Genomic DNA, 24,132 nt, shown 5'->3' with positions numbered 1-24,132 from the left:
CTAAGAGACACAGTGTGGCCATGTGGCCTTAATGAGAGAGACTGACTCCAGCTTAGCTTGCAAGAACTAAGAGACACTGTGTGGCCATGTGGCCTTAATGAGAGAGACTGACTCCAGCTTAGCTTCTAATAACTAAGAGACACAGTGTGGCCATGTGGCCTTAATGAGAGAGACTGACTCCAGCTTAGGTCGCAAGAACTAAGAGACAGTGGCCATGTGACCTTAATGAGAGAGACTGACTCCAGCTTAGCTTGTAAGAATTAAGAGACAGTGTGGCCATGTGGCCTTAATGAAAGAGACTGACTCCAGCTTAGCTTGCAAAAACTAAGAGACACAGTGTGGCCATGTGGCCTTAATGAGATAGACTGACTCCAGCTTAGCTTGCAAGAACTAAGATACACTGTGGCCATGTGGCCTTAATGAGAGAGACTGACTCCAGCTTAGCTTGCAAGAACTAAGAGACAGTGTGGCCATGTGGCCTTAATGAGAGAGACTGGCTCCACCTTAGCTTGCAAGAACGAAGAGACACAGTGTGGCCATGTGGCCTTAATGAGAGAGACTCACTCCAGCTTAGCTTGCAAGAACTAAGAGACACAGTGTAGCCATGTGGCCTTAATGAGAGAGACTCACTCCAGCTTAGCTTGCAAGAACTAAGAGACACAGTCTAGCCATGTGGCCTTAATGAGAGAGACTCACTCCAGCTTAGCTTGCAAGAACTAAGAGACACAGTGTGGCCATGTGGCCTTAATGAGAGGGACTGACTCCAGATTAGCTTGCAAGAACTAAGAGACACAGTGTGGCCATGTGGCCTTAATGAGAGAGACTGACTCCAGCTTAGCTTGCAAGAACTAAGATACACTTGTGGCCATGTGGCCTTAATGAGAGAGACTGACTCCAGCTTAGCTTGCAATAACTAAGAGACACAGTGTGGCCATGTGGCCTTAATGAGAGAGACTGACTCCAGCTTAGCTTGCAAGAACTAACAGACAGTGGCCATGTGGCCTTAATGAGAGAGACTGACTCCAGCTTAGCTTGTAAGAATTAAGAGACAGTGTGGCCATGTGGCCTTAATGAGAAAGACTGACTCCAGCTTAGCTTGCAAGAACTAAGATACACTGTGGCCATGTGGCCTTAATGAGAGAGACTGACTCCAGCTTAGCTTGCAAGAACTAAGAGACACAGTGTGGCCATGTGGTCTTAATGAGAGAGACTGACTCCAGCTTAGCTTGCAAGAACTAAGAGACACAGTGTGGCCATGTGGCCTTAATGAGAGAGACTGGCTCCAGCTTAGCTTGCAAGAACTGAGAGACACAGTTTGGCCATGTGGCCTTAATGAGAGAGACTGACTCCAGCTTGGCTTGCAAGAACTAAGAGACACGGTGTGGCCATGTGGCCTTAATGAGAGAGACTGACTCCAGCTTAGCTTGCAAGAACTAAGAGACACAGTGTAGCCATGTGGCATTAATGAGAGAGACTCACTCCAACTTATCTTGCAAGAACTAAGAGACACAGTGTGGCCATGTGGCCTTAATGAGAGAGACTGACTCCAGCTTAGCTTGCAAGAACTAAGAGACACGGTGTGGCCATGTGGCCTTAATGAGAGAGACTGACTCCAGCTTCGCTTGCAAGAACTAAGAGACACAGTGTAGCCATGTGGCATTAATGAGAGAGACTCACTCCAACTTAGCTTGCAAGAACTAAGAGACACAGTGTAGCCATGTGGCATTAATGAGAGAGACTGACTCCAGCTTAGCTTGCAAGAACTAAGAGATACAGTGTGGCCATGTGGCCTTAATGAGAGGGACTGACTCCAGCTTAGCTTGCAAGAACTAAGAGACACAGTGTGGCCATGTGGCCTTAATGAGAGAGACTGACTCCAGCATTGCTTGCAAGAACTAAGATACACTGTGGCCATGTGGCCTTAATGAGAGAGACTGACTCCAGCTTAGCTTGCAAGAACTAAGAGACACAGTGTGGCCATGTGGCCTTAATGAGAGAAACTGACTCCAGCTTAGCTTGCAATAACTAAGAGACACAGTGTGGCCATGTGGCCTTAATGAGAGAGACTGACTCCAGCTTAGCTTGCAAGAACTAAGAGACAGTGGCCATGTGGCCTTAATGAGAGAGACTGACTCCAGCTTAGCTTGTAAGAATTAAGAGACAGTGTGGCCATGTGGCCTTAATGAGAGAGACTGACTCCAGCTTAGCTTGCAATAACTAAGAGACACAGTGTGGCCATGTGGCCTTAATGAGATAGACTGACTCCAGCTTAGCTTGCAAGAACTAAGATACACTGTGGCCATGTGGCCTTAATGAGAGAGACTGACTCCAGCTTAGCTTGCAAGAACTAAGAGACACAGTGTGGCCATGTGGCCTTAATGAGAGAGACTGACTCCAGCTTAGCTTGCAAGAACTAAGAGACACAGTGTGGCCATGTGGCCTTAATGAGAAAGACTGGCTCCAGCTTAGCTTGCAAGAACTAAGAGACACAGTGTGGCCATGTGGCCTTAATGAGAGAGACTGGCTCCAGCTTAGCTTGCAAGAACTAAGAGACACGGTGTGGCCATGTGGCCTTAATGAGAGAGACTGACTCCAGCTTAGCTTGCAAGAACTAAGAGACACAGTGTAGCCATGTGGCATTAATGAGAGAGACTCACTCCAACTTAGCTTGCAAGAACTAAGAGACACAGTGTGGCCATGTGGCCTTAATGAGAGAGACTCACTCCAGCTTAGCTTGCAAGAACTAAGAGACACAGTGCAGCCATGTGGCATTAATGAGAGAGACTCACTCCAGCTTAGCTTGCAAGAACTAAGAGACACAGTGTGGCCATGTGGCCTTAATGAGAGGGACTGACTCCAGCTTAGCTTGCAAGAACTAAGAGACACAGTGTGGCCATGTGGCCTTAATGAGAGAGACTGACTCCAGCTTAGCTTGCAAGAACTAAGAGACAGTGTGGCCATGTGGCCTTAATGAGAGAGACTGACTCCAGCTTAGCTTGCAAGAACTAAGAGACACAGTGTCGCCATGTGGCCTTAATGAGAGAGACTGGCTCCAGCTTAGCTTGCAAGAATTAAGAGACACAGTGTGGCCATGTAGCCTTAATGAGAGAGACTGACTCCAGCTTAGCTTGCAAGAACTAAGATACACTGTGGCCATGTGGCCTTAATGAGAGAGACTGACTCCAGCTTAGCTTGCAAGAACTAAGAGACACAGTGTGGCCATGTGGCCTTAATGAGAGAGACTGACTCCAGCTTAGCTTGCCAGAACTAAGAAACACAGTGTGGCCATGTGGCCTTAATGAGAGAGACTGACTCCAGCTTAGCTTGCAAAAACTAAGAGACACAGTGTGGCCATGTGGCCTTAATGAGAGAGACTGACTCCAGCTTAGCTTGCAAGAACTAAGAGACAGTGTGGCCATGTGGCCTTAATGAGAGAGACTGACTCCAGCTTAGCTTGCAAGAACTAAGAGACACAGTGTGGCCATGTGGCCTTAATGAGAGAGACTGACTCCAGCTTAGCTTGCAAGAACTAAGAGACACAGTGTGGCCATGCGGCCTTAATGAGAGAGACTGACTCCAGCTTAGCTTGCAAGAACTAAGAGACACAGTGTGGCCATGTGGCCTTAATGAGAGAGACTGACTCCAGCTTAGCTTGCCAGAACTAAGAGACACAGTGTGGCCATGTGGCCTTAATGAGAGAGACTGACTCCAGCTCAGCTTGCAAGAACTAAGATACACTGTGGCCATGTGGCCTTAATGAGAGAGACTGACTCCAGCTTAGCTTGCAAGAACTAAGAGACACAGTGTGGCCATGTGGCCTTAATGAGAGAGACTGACTCCAGCTTAGCTTGCAAGAACTAAGAGACAGTGTGGCCATGTGGCCTTAATGAGAGAGACTGACTCCAGCTTAGCTTGCAAGAACTAAGAGACACAGTGGGCCATGTGGCCTTAATGAGAGAGACTGACTCCAGCTTAGCTTGCAATAACTAAGAGACACAGTGTAGCCATGCGGCCTTAATGAGAGAGACTGACTCCAGCTTAGCTTGCAAGAACTAAGAGACACAGTGTGGCCATGTGGCCTTAATGAGAGAGACTGACTCCAGCTTAGCTTGCCAGAACTAAGAGACACAGTGTGGCCATGTGGCCTTAATGAGAGAGACTGACTCCAGCTTAGCTTGCCAGAACTAAGAGACACAGTGTGGCCATGTGGCCTTAATGAGAGAGACTGACTCCAGCTTAGCTTGCAAAAACTAAGAGACACAGTGTGGCCATGTGGCCTTAATGAGAGAGACTGACTCCAGCTTAGCTTGCAAGAACTAAGAGACAGTGTGGCCATGTGGCCTTAATGAGAGAGACTGACTCCAGCTTAGCTTGCAAGAACTAAGAGACACAGTGTGGCCATGTGGCCTTAATGAGAGAGACTGACTCCAGCTTAGCTCGCAAGAACTAAGAGACACAGTGTGGCCATGTGGCCTTAATGAGAGAGACTGACTCCAGCTTAGCTTGCCAGAACTAAGAGACACAGTGTGGCCATGTGGCCTTAATGAGAGAGACTGACTCCAGCTTAGCTTGCAAGAACTAAGAGACACAGTGTGGCCATGTGGCCTTAATGAGAGAGACTGACTCCAGCTTAGCTTGCAAGAACTAAGAGACACAGTGTGGCCATGTGGCCTTAATGAGAGAGACCGGCAGAACAAAGTTGACGTTGGAATGAAGACAAATGGACGAGGAAGGACACGGACTGCGTTTCACGCATCGCCGAGTGCGTCTCGAAACCTTACCACGCCTACATATATTAACGGACATCGATTAAAGTGGTCCCATTAGATGTACAATTAGTCTGCATCTTTAGTACACATTTAATGCCTAGGAATATAAAACATGTTGTAAGAGAATACAGGTCGTTTAAACAAATTCAAATATTGCTTACTACAACCAAAGCTCTTTGAAGAGTCGTAATTTAAAATCAAATGGCAGAGCAAAAGATTTTAATTAATTTCACTGCTCAAGAAAGTCGTCCGCTCAGAAAGCGCGTTGTGACGGAGCGCGTTCCGCGTTGTGCGAGAAGCGTTCCCTAACGTAAAGAAAACGCGTTGAAGTGAAAACGCGTTATCGTGTGAACACGCGGGACAGACCCAGGTGTTGTGGGTTAACTCCCCGAGAAAAAACTTTCTTCCAACTTTGTGTTTTATACGCCCGGTGCTCCACCAATAATTGTTGTGAGCGTCGCTCCTCTGCCCTCTGTTGTTCATGGAGGGAGACTGCACCCTAGTGCCCAGTATCATCCTCCGCGAGCCTCTTCAAAATGCTGATATTGATACCGCTGGAAGCAGTCATCGAGCTTGACCTCACCTCACAACAGTGCAATTTTAACAGCTCAACATCAAAACACAATGATGGGTCGCTTGCATCAATCGCACAACATCCCATCATTGACTCTCAGCTGTTACTTGTGTAGAGGGGGTCACGTGTGTCACCATAATTGCCCTAATCCTGCAACACGTGCTGCGTAATATTTTCCTTGCCACATTACCTGTGACACACATAATGAGGACAACCGGTAAGTCAAATGAAACCAGAGGTGGGAAACCTGTTCTTTATTATATTATTAATAAGCAATGTGAACACGACTTTTATAAACACTTATGCAGCTATACACGTGCCACATTGTCCAGAAATTCGGTTGATACTAATAGGGTTTATTTGCCAGTATTGTAGATTATTTAAATTACATTTGTTTGGGCGGCAGGGTGGTGCAGTGGTCACGCCCATGCATGACATCTTCTGAAGGACTGCCTGGCTTCGCTTTCCTCATTCTGGTCCCTTTCTCTGTGTGGGTTTACTCCCATAGCAAAACAACAACATACAATGTAACTGGTACTAGCCAAACATCCAAATTACTCCTGCGAAAAGTTGGCAGGCCCCTCCTGAAAAGGAGTCTTGAGACTCAGTGAGATTGCTTGTGTGGCGATCGAAACATCGTGATCCATTATTATTTTTTCTACCTACGTGACTTTACCGAAAGAACCAAAGAGTAAGGATTCCTGCAGTCACGAAAGCTTCAAATCAAGATTAATGAGTGTTTACATGTGGGAAGAAATCGGAGCACCTGGAGAAATCCAAGCAAATGGGGGGGCCAACGCTCTACCACAAATCTTTAGATGGAACAGGCGGAGTCCACATTATTCCACACCGCCTTCTCTACCTCCTTGACGACCAAGGGGTGGGAGTTGTCGCAACATTTTTGTAATCCACCAACCCTCACCTCCACGCAGTCGTGGATTACAAGCATACATAGCCCCCACAACCACCCGGCTAAAGTAGCTGTAATGCACATCTAAAATTCTGCAAAAGTTGATGGGGCAAAGGTCGTAGGTCAATTGGTTTGATTTCTATGCACATTTAGATTCGCATTCGGCCGCCAATGGAACAGGTGGAGTCCAAAAGCAAAGTGGATGTACTGATTGTATCTTCATTGCGGGACTCATCCAGCAGTGGATTGACATGGGCTTCAGGTATCCACGTGTGGACGGGTAATAAACACTGGGGCCACCTGGCGGTAAATGTTTGCCGGTGCACATTGACACCGACTCACACGTCACTGGCCCCAGGCAGCCCCCAGCCACTGGCGTGCAACACAGCGAAGGGAATCTCCCACCAATGAGAACCACGCACAACCCAGGGTGCAGTCCTATAACTTGGACTCGCAAACACAACAAAACCCATGGCCGCCAACCCACACGGTTTACCCGTATTCTGTTGGGGGAAAGTGAGTTGTGAGGTCCATACGGCAGACGGCCGTTTCAATACGGGCAACATTTTTGTTAAGTTTATTTGTGTGTTTCTTCCTTGTCATGGGACTTATAAGGGGCACGGGGTGACCAACAAGGTCTGAATTGTTCTGTAATAAGGTAGGCACTGATGAGGGGTTGATAGCAATGCAAACACCACACAATACAAAACGCCAAACGGCCAGTACCAATAAAAAATAATAATACATAACTGTCCAATGAGTAATAAGATAATTAAGATCAAAGAAACGCGTTCCTTAAATTGATCAAGTTTATTGTTGCAAGAGTTTGGGAAAACAGGAAGACCGGGTGTGGATTCCAGAGTGGAGCAGTGGAAACTGATAAATCTGAAAAGAAGAGTGAGGTGACCTGCATGGTGGTGAGCGGTTGGGTGAGTAAATGGGTGAGTGTTTGAGTAAACGAGTGGAGGAGTGTGTGATAGGGTGATTGAGTCAGTGACCGGATGAGTGGGTGACTGGATGCGTGGGTGACTGAATGCGTGGGTGATTAGATGAGTGGGTGATTGAGTGGGTGACTAGATGAGTGGGTGACTGGATGAGTGGGTGATAGGGTGATTTAATTAGTGACTAGATGAGTATGTGATAGGGTGATTGAGTGGGTGACTGGATGAGTGGGTTATAGGGTGATTGCGTGGATGACTGGATGAGTGGGTGACTGGATGCGTGGCTGATTTGATGAGTGGGTGATAGGGTGATTGAGTGGGTGACTGAATGAGTGGGTGACTGGATGAGTAGGTGACTGAATGAGTGGGTGACTGGATGAGTGGTTAACTGGATGAGTGGGTGATAGGGTGATTGAATTAGTGACGAGATAAGTGTGTGATAGGGTGATTGAGTTAGTGACTGGATGAGTTAGTGACTGGATGAATGTGTGATAGGGTGATTGAGTTAGTGACTGGATGAGTGGGTGACCGAGTTGTTTAGTTGAGTGCGTTGTTGTGAACTGCAGTGAGGCGCGGTGGTTGAACGTGGAGTGGATGAGACGAAGCGGTCAAAGTGTCTGGTAGACCGAGTCCCTTAACGTGGGTGGAGGGGAGAATCAACGAGGTGAAGTTCACTGCAACATTCACCATGGTGGTGCTAGTAGTCGCAGCGAAAGAAAGTGATACAGGGCTGACTGAATGAAGGTTGAGGCAAGGATGCAAGGTGGTGTAGAGGAGGCGAAGAGGAGGGTAGAGGAGGTGAGGTGGTGAGGAGGCGTAGAGGAGGGTGCCCCGCTCTTGGCGTTGATCTTGGTGAACACGTGTCCGCGCCCCGTCTCGTAGCTCTGCCCGGTGCTGATGCAGCCTCCACCGGCCGCAGCGTCCAGCGGCCTCGCCGAGTCCGTGCCCAGCTCCGTTCTGAGCAAGCTCTCCATTGCACGCTGTCTGCTCGCAGCGACAAACACAACGTTAAACTTCCCCCCCCCCCCGTCCCGTGTGGCCTCTAACACAGGGGTCATCAACCCCCGGGTTGCAAGAGCACTTGCTTCAAGTACATTAAAACCCACTTTTGGTGTAGATATGTAGATGACACTTTGGTTGTCTGGCGACATGGTAAAGATACTTAATGAATGAATGTCTAAATCATCTCAATTTACAAAAACCGGCCATCCAGTTCATCATGGAAATGGAGGTGAATAACACACTCCCTTTCCTGGATATTTTGCTCGGACGAGGCCTAAATGGTAAAGTAACACACACAGCGTTTACCGAAAGGGAACACATACTGATGCCTATCTGAATGCAGATTGGCATCATCACCCCGCACAGAAATCCTTTCTCAACGAGATGCTCATACATCTGGCTAAAACAGTGTCAGATGGTCAAAGTTTGAGGAGAGAGATTAAACATGTCAAAGAAACGCTACGATTGAATGTCTACAATAATGCTCAAATTAACAGAGCAATGAATGCTAAACCAAGATCAAACAGCAATACTGCTGAATCAGGTTATTAAACAATTAAAATACCATATATCGTGGGAGTAACTGACAAATTAGCTAGTAGTCGCAGCTAAAAAAAAAGTGATACATTAATGACAGGGCTGAATGAATGAAGGTTGAGGCAAGGATGCGGGGTGGTGTAGAGGAGGCAAAGAGGAGGGTAGAGGAGGTAAAAAAAAAGTGATACATTAATGACAGGGCTGAATGAATGAAGGTTGAGGCAAGGATGCGGGGTGGTGTAGAGGAGGCGAAGAGGAGGGTAGAGGAGGTGAGGTGGTGAGGTGTTGAGGTGGCGTGGTGAGGAGGTGAGGTGGCATGGTGAGGAGGTGAGGTGGCGTGGTGAGGAGGTGAGGTGGCGTGGTGAGGTGGCGTGGTGAGGAGGCGTAGAGGAGGCGAGGAGAAGGGTAGAGGAGGTGAGGTGGTGAGGAGGCGTAGAGGAGGCGTAGAGGAGGGTGCCCCGCTCTTGGCGTTGATCTTGGTGAACACGTGTCCGCGCCCCGTCTCGTAGCTCTGCCCGGTGCTGATGCAGCCTCCACCGGCCGAAGCGCCCAGCGTCCTCGCTGAGTCCGTGCCCAGCTCCGCTCTGAGCAAGCTCTCCATTGCGCGCTATCTGCTCGCAGCAACAGACACAACGATAAACTCCCCCCCCCCCCCCCCCCCCGGTCCCGTGTGGCCTCTAAATACTTATTTCCTTTGGAGAGGTGATTTATCGGACGAGGCCTAAATGGTAAAATAACACACACAGCGTTTACCAAAAGGGAACGCATACTGATGCCTATCTGAATGCAGATTCGCATTATCACCCCGTACAGAAAACCTCTCTCATCAAGATGCTCATACATCTGGCTAAAACAGTGTCAGATGGTGAATGTCTGGAGAGAGATTGAACATGTCAAAGAAACGCTACGATTGAATGTCTACAATAATGCTCAAATAATTAACAGCAATGAATGCTAAACCAAGATCGAACAGCAATACTGCTGAATCAGGTTATTAAACAATTAAAATACCATATATCGTGGGAGTAATTGAGAAATTAGCTCGAGTTTTGGAAAAGCAAAAAGCTAAACATCTAAGTAAGATTTGGCACGGTACACAAAATAAAAAAAATAGTATCTTGTACTTAAGATGAATTGCCTAAGTTGTCAACGGATGGTGTGTATCGGATTAATGGCTTATGTGGCAGATGTTATATTGGACAGATGGGACGTAACATTAGCGTAAGACTAAAGGAACACCAAATAAATATTAAACACTCTCAAACATAACTGTCGGAAGTTGCAGTACATGCTTGCCAACAAGAACACTTAATGTATTTTGATAACGATGAAGTGTTGTGTAAAACTCATTATTACTGGCCAAGACTAATTCGAGAATCCATTGAAACTGAGAAAATTTGTATTATTTTAACCTCTCTAACAGCTACAGGCTTAGTGCGGCCTGGAAGCGTATTATTAAGTAATTGTGATTTTAAGATGAGGAGATGAAGGCAGAAGAAGACGTGGGGCGATGTGGTGATGCGGTCGAACGTGGTGGCCCGAGGAGCGGAGGGAGAGATGGCGCGGGACGGGGCGATGTGGAGAAGGTGGCAAGGACGGCGGACCCCACGTGAGTGGAACAAACGCGTGTAGGAAGAAGACATCTTACATTTATCATTACTTATAGAGGAAACATAAACACCTAACCCTTTAAACCCCTTTAACCTTAAAACCCTAACCCTCTAAACCCCTAACTCTAGAATCCCCTAAACCCCTAACACTCTCAACCCCTAAACCCTATAACCCTCGAAATACCTAAACATATAAACCCCTTATCCCCAAAATACCCCAAAACCTCTAAACCCATAACTTTATAAATCCCTAACCCTCTAAACTCCTAGCTCTTTGTGTAGTGTGTGGTGGGTGTCACGGGGTGGGTGGGTGCAGGGTGTGTGTGGTGGGTGGTGGGTATCACAGGGGGGTGTATGTGTGGAGTGTGCATGTGGTGGGTGTGGTGATAGTGGTCGTGGTTCACAACTATCCATGACCATCACCTCTACTGTGTGGTGGACCGGCCACCACACAGCAGCGCGCGTCGGAGGAGTGAACGGATGGTTCTCCCTATGCGGGCCAGGCCCCCTCGCTTCCTCTTCTCCTGCATCACCATCGCCTGATCCTCTTTCCTTGTCATCTCCTTCTCCACCACCATCTCCTGCACCACCATCTCCTCCTCCTGCTCCTTCTTCGTCTCCACCTCCTCTGTCTCCCCCCCCATCTCCTCTTCGTCCTGCACCACCAGCTCCTCCACCCGGGTCTCCTCCTCCTGCACCACCAGCTCCTCCACCCGGGTCTCCTCCTCCTGCACCACCAGCTCCTCCACCCGGGTCTCCTCCTGCACCACCAGCTCCTCCACCAGGGTCTCCTCCTGCACCACCAGCTCCTCCAGCAGGGTCTCCTCGTCCTGCACCACCAGCTCCTCCACCAGGGTCTCCTCCTGCACCACCAGCTCCTCCACCAGGGTCTCCTCCTGCACCATCAGCTCCTCCACCAGGGTTTCCTCCTGCACCACCAGCTCCTCCAGCAGAGTCTCCTCTTCCTCCTGTACCACCAGCTCCTCCACCAGGGTCTCCTGCACCACCAGCTCCTCCACCAGGGTCTCCTCTCCCTGCACCACGAGCTCCTCCACCAGGGTCTCCTCTTCCACCACAACCGTCAGCTTCCATTTAGAGGCCAGGGCAAGCGCGGAGGATGGGGGCAGCGCCGGCTCCGCTCTGTGAAGAGATGCGCACGACACCGTTCCAACTTCCTGCTACAGCAGAGATCGCAGTCCGTCCCCCCCCCCATCGTCTGCGTACGGACTAACTGTGTGCAGAGATAGATTAACCAGGTTAATAACGATGCTGCAATAATGCAGCATACCATGCCCATCGTGGGTCTGGTTACAAAATGGGCATTAGTCTTGCGATATCACACTGGATGAAGGGCTAAATGGCAAAGATATGGCTGCCTCATTATTTGTCCTCACCCAGGAACCAATTATAAAAATACATCCGTATATAACCGAATGTACACGTGGGGTTTGAACTGTACATGTGTTCGTTTGCGGGCGGCAGGGCTGGAACTCAGTCAAAGAGGGACCTGGGTTTGATTCCCATACTTGGGTCACTTCTCCGTGTGGAATGTGGAGTGTGTTCTACCCCCCCCCCCCCCGTTTTGTCCTGCATTGGTTTCCAAATCAGAATACATTATTTAGACTGGATGAAGAGGAATACGATAAGCTATGAAGCTCTTCCTTCACAGATATGCAGTCGAGGCACAGGGTAAGCAAGTTACAACAACAAACAAAAGGAGTGCAACGTGTAAAAATGTAAGCAAGTCACAAAAAATTGAGCACATAAGCACAAAGTACATAAAATCCTGCCAGTTTTCAACACTAACTGTAAATTTGGGCAAGGCAGCAAAACATCAACAAAAACAGCCCCAGACCCCACCAAGACAACACACAGTCCCTCAATAAAATTGTACATTAAAATGTAACTTTCATTCCTTTGGGTTTGGCATTTTCCTCCACGTAACTGAACCCTGACAAACGCAATGCAACCAGTTTTGGATGGACATCCTCGTCAGTGTTAGAAATTGAACCTCCAAATCATTCAATCGGGATCGCATAGCAGCAGTAGCAAAAGCAAATTTGTTCTGTACTGCAAACAACTTGGCAGGACTCTACTGAAAAAGAGTCTTGAGACCGAGTGAGGCTCATGCTGGCTAAATAAGGGTAGTAGTAATAAATATAAATACATTAACAGGAGCAGAGCCGTCCCCCGGGTACGGTGTACTGGGGAAACCGCCCCAGGCACCGTGCTTTTGGCGGCCCTGTGCTTCGATGTCACGGTGTCAGACGTAAAATGTATTTTTAACACGCAAGCTTTCGCACCAGATTGGCTCACAAATGATGACATCACATTCACATTTATCACTATTTAAGACTGAAACAGGAGTATTTCTCCACAATTCTGGCCGTCACCTTATGAGGCTGGTTGCAATCCCCGGCAAAATGTCGTACTCGAATAGTAAATGTGGTGGGTTTACTTTCCAACACACTGGTGTGCTGATCTAGTAACTAATTGGCACATTTTGTTTACATGATACACCTTACTAATTGGCTGTGTTGGGTGGTGGTGAGTTTAACAACACATGTATATCTATGCGATCTAACCGAAAAAAACCCCTGTATTGTTGCTAATACTTCCGATTTAATTGTGACTTGCCCCGGGCCCCACACCTCCCTATGGACTGCCTTGAACATTGGACAAGCAGCTCGTGGCTTACCGTCGCTCAGCAGCTCCAAAACACTGTACCCTGCCAGGAGCAGCAATGGTGGTGGCGGTGGCGTTGCTGGTGGTGCTGGTGGCCACGGTCCGGAGCCAGCTGTGACCCAGCGCCTGCGCTGGCGTCATGCGACAATCCGGATCCCATCTGTTGAGAGACGCACCGGGGTCACACACAGCGCACGTGGTGAGAGAGGCGTGGTGAGAGGATTGACGTTCCTTCCCTTCTCCCACGAGGTCCAGGATCGCAAGGCATCAGCGGTAGTCTTGGTAGCAGCGGCAATCCTTCATTACGCAGTACTCTAAAAATGCCCTGAGCCTCGCACTGCCGAGGATCATCTTTAACGGACCTCCAAAGAGGGCGATCTTAACAAGGGTGGTACTGGTTATCGGCAGGTTAACTCAGCTCCACATCTTCCTGGTGATCGGTGGAGGGCGATCGTTGATCACCTTGGTGGGAGAAATCCTCATGGGGAGGGGGGAGGGGGTGGGGGATGATTCTTACCGCAGGCAGGAGCTGACAAAGTCAACAAACTCCGGGTCGTGGCTTTTGAGTGCCCCGTGAAGTGACAAGCTCCCTGGCACCCTTCTCTTGACTGGGGAGAACATCATGCCCAAACGATCTGCAGGAGACATGCACAGCAGGAGAGACACACAGTCACCATTCACCACTTTGCCCACCTACCCACTTGCCCACGCGCCCAATTAGCCACCCACTCACCCAAGGAATTGAAAATACAAAGAGGCCCCCCCCCCCCCATGGCCACCCCCCCAAAAAGAACTACAACAGCTCCAGGCCACACCCTAACACTGAATCCGGCCGGTTGCTCGCCCCACCCTTCAACTCACCAAAGTAGTGCATTCCGTCAGGAGCTGCATCCATCATGCATCTTGGAGGCAACCCGAGGATCTGCACATGGTTGAAATAAAGGCAAAAGTCACCCGTGTAGCCGCAGCAGACTGTAGGGGCAAGTGCTTATAGTAGTGAGTAGAAACAGCAGCAGCAACAGTAGCGGCACCTGTTGAGGGCCAGGACTGTGGCACACACAGAGAGGGGATGGTTGGCTATATTGAAGCAGGTACACACGGCACCAGGTACTCATTTGAGGCTGATTTGTACTAGGGGATGCCCAGTACCGGTTCAGATAATCGTCACTGATGTTGGCCGTGAATTGGAATCAAACTCGCATTACCGGGTTTGTAGCTGAGCACGCTAACCGCTACACCACTGCTCCCACAACACGTACAGGACACACACGTGTACACACATACAACATACGATGGCTGCCATTCGCCAGATCACCAAGTAGCCAATCGCCCCCCTCTCCTGGCTCCCCACCCCCCCCCCCCCCATAGCCTACAACTTCAAGAAAGGAGGGGGGAATCACGAGCGGGTGAACGTCCAGTTGGAAATACCTCCATGCAGCACGGGAGGTGGTCGTCGCGGCTGTCCGACTGGAATAATTCCCTGCCGGTCGCCAACTCCGCCACTGTGCAGCCCAGTGCCCACATGTCCACTGCACACGTTAATCTGTAGCCCAGCAATACCTCCGGAGAGAGGTATGGCAGGGTCCCACCCACATACAGAGCTGCACAACAACAACAAATATATATTTACGTGTGTGTGTATACTCACTGTGTCATGAACAGCATCGTTATCACACACTGTCACATGTACAGACACTAAGAGACTTACACACACACACTGGAACACAGACACACCCACATGCAGAAACTCACACCCACACGCAGAAACTCACACCCAGGTGAGGTTACTCACGTTGCCTTTTCACAAAACAGCTGTTGCCAAAGTCCGTGACCCTGACGGTGCCGGTCACGGTATCCTTGAGTAGAACATTTTCCTAAAGGAAGAAAGGCAGAAGGAATTCACACTCGGAGGTTACGCCGATAGCATTCAGCCAGCAGTGGATCAATCACGTACCACGGTACAAGCTAAACAGGGGAACTAGGTGAGGCGTAGCGCCGTCATCAACCTTGAGTCAAGTGCAACATTCGCTGTTTTCTGACAGCTGCCACTGGGGGTGCCCCTTTCAAATGCGTCAAGATGAGCGATGTTAGTCGAGGCTCATCATATTTAAAGCTCTCTGAAGCACCATCTAAGTAAAAGGGTGCGGCTCTATCGACAACTTATCCTAGTTGCTCACAGCTGCCCGATAACGAGTTATGGACCAAAAACCACACTCAAGGGCGCACGGATTTCGTGACGCTTTCCACCGCGCGTTTGTCTTGGGAAGTTTTCCATTCACAGCATGGAAGCTGACAACGGGCAGCTGTCAGTTCAAACGCGTGTTTGGCACGTTTTGAAAATCATTCTTTTCGGCTCCGGTTTGTGTTTCTCAAAGTTTGGGGCAACGCTGTGATCTACATTGCTAGTTTTCTCTTTGGTGAGTCCCCCAATAGCGACACGACTCTACACGACAGTTTAATTCATACCAGATCATCACCAGAGGTAACGTGACCCTGCCTCCTTCCAGATAGACGGACAGAGCTAACACATCGACCCTGTGACCAACGTGGTCGGTTTTCTCTTTGGACCGAGTCCCCAATAATGACACAACTCTGGAACAAAGTCACGCTGATTGCTGTGTCCACTCACTGGCTTGATATCTGCATGGATGATGCTCCTGGCCTTGGTGTGGCAAAGGAACTTGAGGATGCCCCTGGTGTAAGTTTTCACCATCCCCATGTGCAATTTCCGGAGCCCCGCTTCCATAATCACATCATAGAGGCTCTCCCTGTGAAAGAGGCAGCAGCAGCAACAACAATGACAACAACGAAGCAGCGTCAGTGTCATACCCTGCAATACTGCGTGGATTCTGATAACGACAATATTAATATTCTATTTGCACATTCACGACTAATATGATTCATAGCTCAGTGTGGGTTTAGGTCATCGGTTTGCTGATAAACCAAATCAGTTAGCACATCTGTCCACTTGCTTTCATTGGCTCTGTTTCCGGGTGGTGGAATTATCCATTAGGAGATACAAACTCCACAGAGAAAGGCGTCCGAGTTGAGAATCGAACTCAGGGATTTTCACCGAGGGGCTCAAGCATTACCACTGCGCTGATCGAGTGGAGGCGTGGCTATATAAAAGTGGGCGGGGCTTATTGAGAAAAGAGGCATGGCCTCATGCACCCGGGACACATGACAGCTCCACAGTATCACAATGCGTGGGTGGCACAGGAATCCCAAAAGTAACATCTAGCTCCGGTGGTGTGACGTTATCACCCTCCCCTGGTGTGGAAGAGATCGGGGCTTTGATCCCGACCGTGACGGGATCAAAGCGTGGATTTTTCTCCGGGTTCTCTGGTTTTTCCCTCCACATTTCGAAACATGTGTTTAGAGTATTTGGCTGCTATACATTTCCACATCAGCCACTTTTTTTAGCTATCATTTGTAGCCAGGCTGCTTGTGAAAAATAACTGATAGGGCAGTGGGCTTCACCTGTTAAATAAAAGTTTTAGTTTAGCTAATGAAGTTAACCACGCTATGGGGGGGGGGGGGGTGGGAACACATGGTACGTACTTCAACAGCTCCAGGACAATGCAGTGGTGTCCTCTGAAGTCAAAATGATTCAGGACTTTGACAACGTTGTAGTCCTCATCACTGCCCTCGCCCTGAAGTTCCAGAGCCATCTGGAGCTCCTTTCTCTGAAATTTATCACGCTTGGAGCTGTGCAGAGAAAATCCACAAATGAATCATGACTTAGACTTGCTTAAGGAATGACCAGAAACAAATTCTATTCAGAAATAAATAAATAAATATACGTTCCCCAAGTGTAATGGCATTGTGAGTTCCGGTAGTGCGCTCATGGAAGGTTCCAGAAAGGATCGGGAAGAGGATCAAATAAGCAAGGGATAGAAGGGGGCTTGGGGTGCTGCCTGAACGTAGTGATTCCCTAATGTGTGAATTGAGCCGACTCCGAGCATGGCCCCAGCCACATTCAGGATTCCCAGGAGCTGAGCCAAGCCACGGCTGAGCCACTCATGTATCTTTAAAAGCAGCTGAGCGGCTCAAGCCTGGGCCAAACCACGGCTGAGCTAGAGCTGAGCCTGAGTTTTAGAGACTGAGCCACAGCTGAGTCGTGACTGAATGTGGCTCTCACAGAGCAAGACATTATAACGTGGAATATCATGGGACCTCCTTTGCCAGTACCAAAATATCAGAATATATTTTCTCCTTTTTTCTAGCAAGAAAACAGGTGTTAAGATGTTAAAACACCAAACTGAAACCTTTTACAAGGAATCATTACTGCATTAACCACAATACTTGTGGTCAGAATGCAAACAAAAAACATACTCTGATAATATATGCATTGTCTTTGAAACTGATTGGTCCACACCAGAAACAGCTTTCTTTTGAGCCTCGTCTCAAAAACGGTGTTAGACCAGGGACGCCAAAAGGCGTACAGCACAAAGACAAGCGTTATCAGAGTAATGAGAGCTCGGGGTGAATGGCTACATCATGGGACCTCCTTTGGGAGTATATTTTGGTACTGGCAAAGGAGGTCCAATGATGTAGCTGCTATAGCGCAGAACGCACACGTTATAACACGGAACACGCCCGTTATGACATGGGACAACTCCATTACAGTGTGGAACATGCCTTTTATAGCGTGGAACGTGCCCATGATAACGTGGAAAGCTCCCATTATAACGCGGACCGCACCCATTATAATCCGGAATGCTTCTGTTCTAATGCAGGAAAGCGCCCATTATAACGTGGAATGTGCCCGCTATAAAATTGCACGGCTGAGCGGTATGACACAGTAGGCGGAATGCGGAATGATCACGTGACGTGACAGCATGCCCTCCGTTATTGGTCTCTTCACATCACTGTGTGCGTGTATTATATCTTGCAAAACTTTATCGTTACATTATATATGGGGATATTATGTTTGCTTAATGTGCTTTCCCTTAACGTGGCACTTTTCAGGAATGCCTCTACTAGGTAAAATGAAGACTTAATGTAATGTAAGCGTGAACTGATCCAGAACAGGGGGAGAACATACAAACTCCACACAGGAGGGCACCCGAGTCAGGAGTCGAACCGGGGACCCTCTACGTGAGGCACGACTTGTCACCACCTCATCACACGGCCGCCCACAGCACTGGACGTAACAACAACGTCGTCCTTGTGACGACACCACTCTGAATTCTTACCTCAATGGTGATACCAAGATCTTCACGGCCACCAGGGTGTTCATCTTGTGGTCAAGGCACCGGATCACCTGGCCTTGACCTCCGCGCCCAATCTTCTTCAGCACCTCATAGCGGTAGTGAAGGTGCTCATGGTGGACCTGCACAAAATTACACAAATTTAGACTGACTATATTTTGAAAATCACAACATGTGAGCATTATTTTACGAAATAATTGCTTTTTTAAGTGTTTGGTTTTCTTAAATCTGTAATTGTGGAATGCTCTGATGTCTGCTGGCCGAGTCACCCTAAAAAAAGCTCTTTAGCTCAATGGGCTTAACTTGGGAAATAAACTTCTGATTGTGAAGTGTGTGGGAGAGTGCACGTGTGCTTTCTCTGGTTGGTTGCTGCTTAAATTGCAATGACAAGAAGCCACGAACCCCGCGACCGCTGCGCCCTGTGACCGCCCCCACGGCGGGGGCTTTGTGGCGAGTCTCACCGGAATGTAATGATGTTCGTGGTCGTCGTATCCATCGTTGTTGTGTCCCCGGGATCTGTTGCTGAGCGCAAAGTACCATACTTTCTGTATGGCGACAAGCTCCAGCTTCTCCCGGTGGGTCATTTGTGGGCCAAAGAGAGCCAGGATTGCTGCAGGCAAGAGAATAACAACAGCTGTCGGTGATCTTTCGTTTACGCAGCACAGCCTCAAAAAGTCTCAAGATTCCTTTTCAGGAGGTTCCTGCAGATGATTTACAGAGAATGGGGGTGACGCTGCTGCCATTACGTCTGCTCTGTGATCCCAATTTGAGGAATTTGCAGGGGATTTGGATGTTTTGGCCAATACCAGTTATGTCCGTATGTTAAACCGTGCTTCGGCAGCCCTGCTAATCAGAAGTGAGGGGGAAAGACAACAAACTAACAAGTTCGCAAAAAATATTGATTTAAAAGTGCATCGCTCCAGTGGCTGCCTAATGTCAGAAGAGCATTCCAGATGACTGCAGAAGCACATCTGAAAGCGTGCCATGCAGTGACCATCTTTGTTTGATGTCCAGCTATATGCAGCTCTGAGGACATCTTAGGTTGCTTGGGTTTGACAACAGGGTTAATGAATTAGATAAATATAACACAGATATGCCATGAAGGATTTTATGAAATAAGAATAGCTTTTACCCTTTCTGGCACAAAAACAGGTGTTAATATGTTCAAACACCAAATAGCTACCTTTTGCAAGGCATCAAGTCTACATTTACCACACGTACTTGTGGAAAAATATGCAAACAAACATGCTCTGATAATATATGGGCATTGTCTTTGAAACTGACTGGCCCGCACCAGAGACAGCCTTCTTTATGACCTTGTCTCGTCGGTGTTAGACCAGAGAACGGCAAAAGTCGAACGGTACATCACCCATGCAACATGGCCACCATGAAGTCCCCCCATGCATCATGGTCACTGTGACGTCCCCCTTGAAACATGACCATCGTGATGTCCCACCATTCAGCGTGGCCATCTTGACGTCACTCATTTCTGTTCTTACCTTGTGGCGATTTGCTGCGGATGGAGCCGGTGCGTGCTGAGGACAGCGCACTCCACGTGGTGCAAGACTCGCCGTTACTCCGAGCCTCTCCAGCTCGGCTGATCTACACACACAAAGACGAAGGTCCACCACATGGGCTTGATTAAGATGTTGGAGCAAGTGCAGTGGGCGAGCACTGAGCCAGCATCTCTGACATCCTGGGCTCCACATTCAGGAGGGTCCTGCCGAGATGTTGGCAGTTCTCAGCGTTGGGATATTTGGCCAATATCAGTTGCCATGCTTGGATTTACAATGAAAGACGTGTGGATTTCGAGGTCACAGGCAGGTCAATGGGATCGTTCAAACTGTTAAGAGGAGTGAGTGGGACTCGGGCCGGACGAGCCATGGCTAGGAGGGACAACAATGGCTCACGGTCAAGAATAATAACTGAGCGACAACCAAGGAACAGAACACATCAGAGAGGAGAGCCGCCAGAGAGATGGTGCGACGAAATCGGCGCTTGGCGGATTATTCCATCACAGGATGTGAGGGGTAGTAGGGTCTCAGGGAGGGAGGCGTTCATCCATCAGTGGATAGATAACAGCGCTGTGGATGCTCACGCATAGACGGGCACGTACACCAACAGGATCTCAGAGAGACACTCTGATAGACGCGCACACACTTAGGCGGGCAAGGAGAAGCACACCCAGGTATACAGGTGACAGGTAGGCATACGCAGAGGGGAGAACACACGTCCACCCATACTTCACCACACGAGTCAAGGAGCCACATGTACCTCCATAGTTGCAACTTGCAGACGAGGGTGCTCAGAGCTCACTGTGTCTCTCGCGCGGTCCGGGTCTCTGCGTGGAGAGCGGGAGACAGAGGTGAGGGACACGCAGAGTTGAAGGGGCGTGACACACCCACGTCTAAACGCACGTCACGTCACAATGCGGACTCTCATCATCAACACGGACTCACATCCTCACCAGTCACCCACAATACGAAAAACACAAAAAACAACAACTGCCATTCGCCACTAAGTAGCGGTGATGTGACCACGGCGCCTGTGCCAGGCCAGGTGCACTTTGAGACCACGTGAAGTGCCGAAGGCTCACTGACAGGCGGTCGCAGGTCAGACCCAGGTGCCATGAGTTGTCTGACTGAGATGACTGTGCCAACTTGCTGCCTTTTAGAAGCCCGGCTCAAAGGTTGTTGTCGTGAGCGTTGCTCCTCTGTTCGGACACCACTACTAACACTACTCCTAACACCACCAACACCACCACTACGAACACCACCACTACGAACACCACCACTACGAACACCACTACTACGAACACCACTACTAACACCACAATTAACACCACGAACAAAGACAACGATCCCCCGTTTAGCCTTAACAGACTGTTGGGGCAAGTGCTGTCCGCGAGCACCTATGAAGGCCGGCACGGCACACGAGGGGGTGGGTGGCCAACACCACGCCCGGCCGCCTTTGTCTCCCCAGTGGCAATGTTTGCACCTCGCACCAGGTACTTATTTAAGGCTGAGTCGATCTAGGGTGAGGCCCAGGACCAGTTCAGATAATCATCACCAATGTTGGCCATGAGCGGGAATCAAACCCAGGTCGCCAGGTTCTTAGCGCAGCGCGCTAACCGCTACACTACCCCACTAACACCATCACTAACACCACTACTAACACCACCACCAATAATACCACCACCACTAACACCACCACTAAGACCACCACGAACACCACTACCAGCACCAATAATAGCACCATCACTAACACCACCACGACTAAGACCAGCAACAAAAATTCCACCATCACTAACACCAACAACAACAACAACCGACATTCGCCACTAAGTGGCGGTGATGTCACCACGACGCTTGTGCCAGGCCATGTGCACCTTGAGGCCACGTGAAGTGTCGAACGCCCGCCCGCTGGCAGGAGATCACAGGGCAGACCCAGGTGCCACAGGTCGACTGACTGAGATGACTGGCTGATGCACCACCTGTGCCCCTTACTGTGCCAACTTGCTGTGCTTTAGCCATCCGGCGCTCTGCTCGTTGTTGCGAGCGTCGTTCCTGCGCTCTCCGTTGTTGTTGGAGGGCGACTGCCTCCAACTGCCCAGTAGCGTCCTTCACGAGCCTCTTCCACAGAGGCCGATCTTGACACAGCTGGTACCAGTTATCGGCAAGTCCACTCAGCTCCACATCCTGCTGTACCACATCACTCCATCTCTTCTCTAGCCCGTGCCGCGTCCGTTCAGCCCCCTCAATCCGGCCGAATAAAAGCTGCTTGCGCATGCGGTGATTGGGCATGCGGGCTACATGGTCCAGCCAACGCAGCCTTGCCTGCTGGAGCTCACTGATGGGGCTTTGTCCAGATCTTTCGAGGATTTGTGAGCTCCTCACACAATCCAGCATGGGTAAACCCAGGATTGATCGGAGGCAGGCCAGCCTCAACGTTTCTAACTGGCAAAGATGTTCCATTAGGGGGGTCCACGTTTCACAAGCGTAGAGAAGGGAGGGAATGACTGCGGCTGAGAAGACCCGAAGCTTCGTGTGGAGCGACAGACCAGGTAGCTTCCACACAGCGTTACGCAACTGCTGAAAAGATAATGCCGCTCGACTGATTCGGAGTGAGACCTCTGCTGTTAAACCGGAGACGGTCATGAGCACACTGCCCAGGTATGGGAAACTTTCCACTCTCTCCACAACTGCCCCATCACCGATTGGGAGTTGTGGGGGTGGAGTGCTCGATGGTACAAAATACCCAGGCAGGTGCTTCGTTTTGGTGGGGCTGATGGTAAGGCCCCACCTCTTAGTGGCACACTCCAGTTTTAGCAGCAGCGCCTCCAACTCCTCCTCTGAGTGAGCCGCAATTATCACGTCATCGGCATACATAACGTGGTTGACCAATAGGGAGCCATCCCTTGACGGCATCCGGGCATTGATCAGCCTCCCACTGTATCTGTACCAGATGGAAATTCCTCCGGTACAGCTACTGAAGGCCTCACGAACTATGTGGTCGAAATAGATGTTAAATAATGTTGGAGCCAGAGGACATCCCTGTCGCACCCCAAGGTGAACAGGGAATGGCTCCGACTCCCGGCAATGTAGTTTTACCCGGGTCCGCTCACCATAATGAAGGTCCTTAAAGATCGTGAGCAGCGGGTCAGGGACTCCGAAAGCACGAAGAACCCAGAGCCCAGGCCTACTGATGGTGTCATAGGCCTTTACCAGGTCAATAAAGCAGAGATGTAGGTCTTGTTGGAATTCCCTACACCTCTGCTTTAGCAAACGGACAGAAAATATGGCATCTGTGCAGGACCACCCTTTCCTGAAACCACATTGGGGCTCCGCAATCCTCTCCTCAGCATGCCTGGTAAGGCAGTGTTGAATAATCCTTGCCAGGACCTTTCTCAGCACACTGAGGAGTGAGATGCCCCTGTAGTTGTTACAGTCTGTGCGGTCTCCCTTCTTAAAGATGGGGACCACCATGGCATCCAATCACCTCACTTACACCACCATCACTAATACCACCAACACCAACACCACCATCACTAACACCAGTCACACCACCACTATCACCACTACTAACAACCACAATCACTAACACCACCATCACTAACACAACTAACACCACCACCATCACGAGCACCCCCACCACTAATACCACCAACATTAACACCACCACTCCTCCCCCTGCCAGTATGGGACACCAAAGACAAAGATCCCCGTAGAGACTTAACAGGCTGTAGGGGCAAGTGCTGTTAGCCAGCAGTACGTATGAAGGCCGGCACGACACACGAGGGGGTTGGATTGCCAGCACCACGCCCGGCCGCCTTTGTCTCCCCAGTGGCGATCTTTACACACCACACCAGGTACTCATTCGAGGTTGAGTCAACCTAGGGGAGGCCCAGCACCGGTTCAGATAATCGTTACTGCTGTTGGCCTTTAGAGGGAATCCAACTCGGGGTCGCCGGGTTCATAGCGCGGCGCGCTGTCAGCTCTACGACCGTTCCACACACACACACAGACTCACACAGAGACTCGCACACATACAGACTCACACACACAGAGACTCAGACAGACTCACACACACAGACTCACACAGAGACTCGCACACATACAGACTCACACACACAGAGACTCACACAGAGACTCACACACACACAGAGACTCACACACACACAGACACAGAGACTCACACACACACACACAGAGACTCACACATACAGAGAGTCACACACACACAGACTCACACATACAGAGAGTCACACAGAGAGTCACACACACAGAGACTCACACAGAGAGTCATACACACACAGAGAGTCTCACACACACACACAGACTCACACAGAAACTCGCACACATGCAGAGAGTCACACACACACACAGATTCAC

Source organism: Petromyzon marinus, chromosome 59, assembly GCF_048934315.1.
Source record: "Petromyzon marinus isolate PM22_M1 ecotype Great Lakes invasive population chromosome 59, UKy_Petmar_22M1.pri1.0, whole genome shotgun sequence".
Lineage (NCBI taxonomy): Eukaryota > Metazoa > Chordata > Hyperoartia > Petromyzontiformes > Petromyzontidae > Petromyzon > Petromyzon marinus.
The sequence above is the reverse complement of the archived record's forward strand: the minus strand, read 5'-3'. Positions refer to the sequence as shown.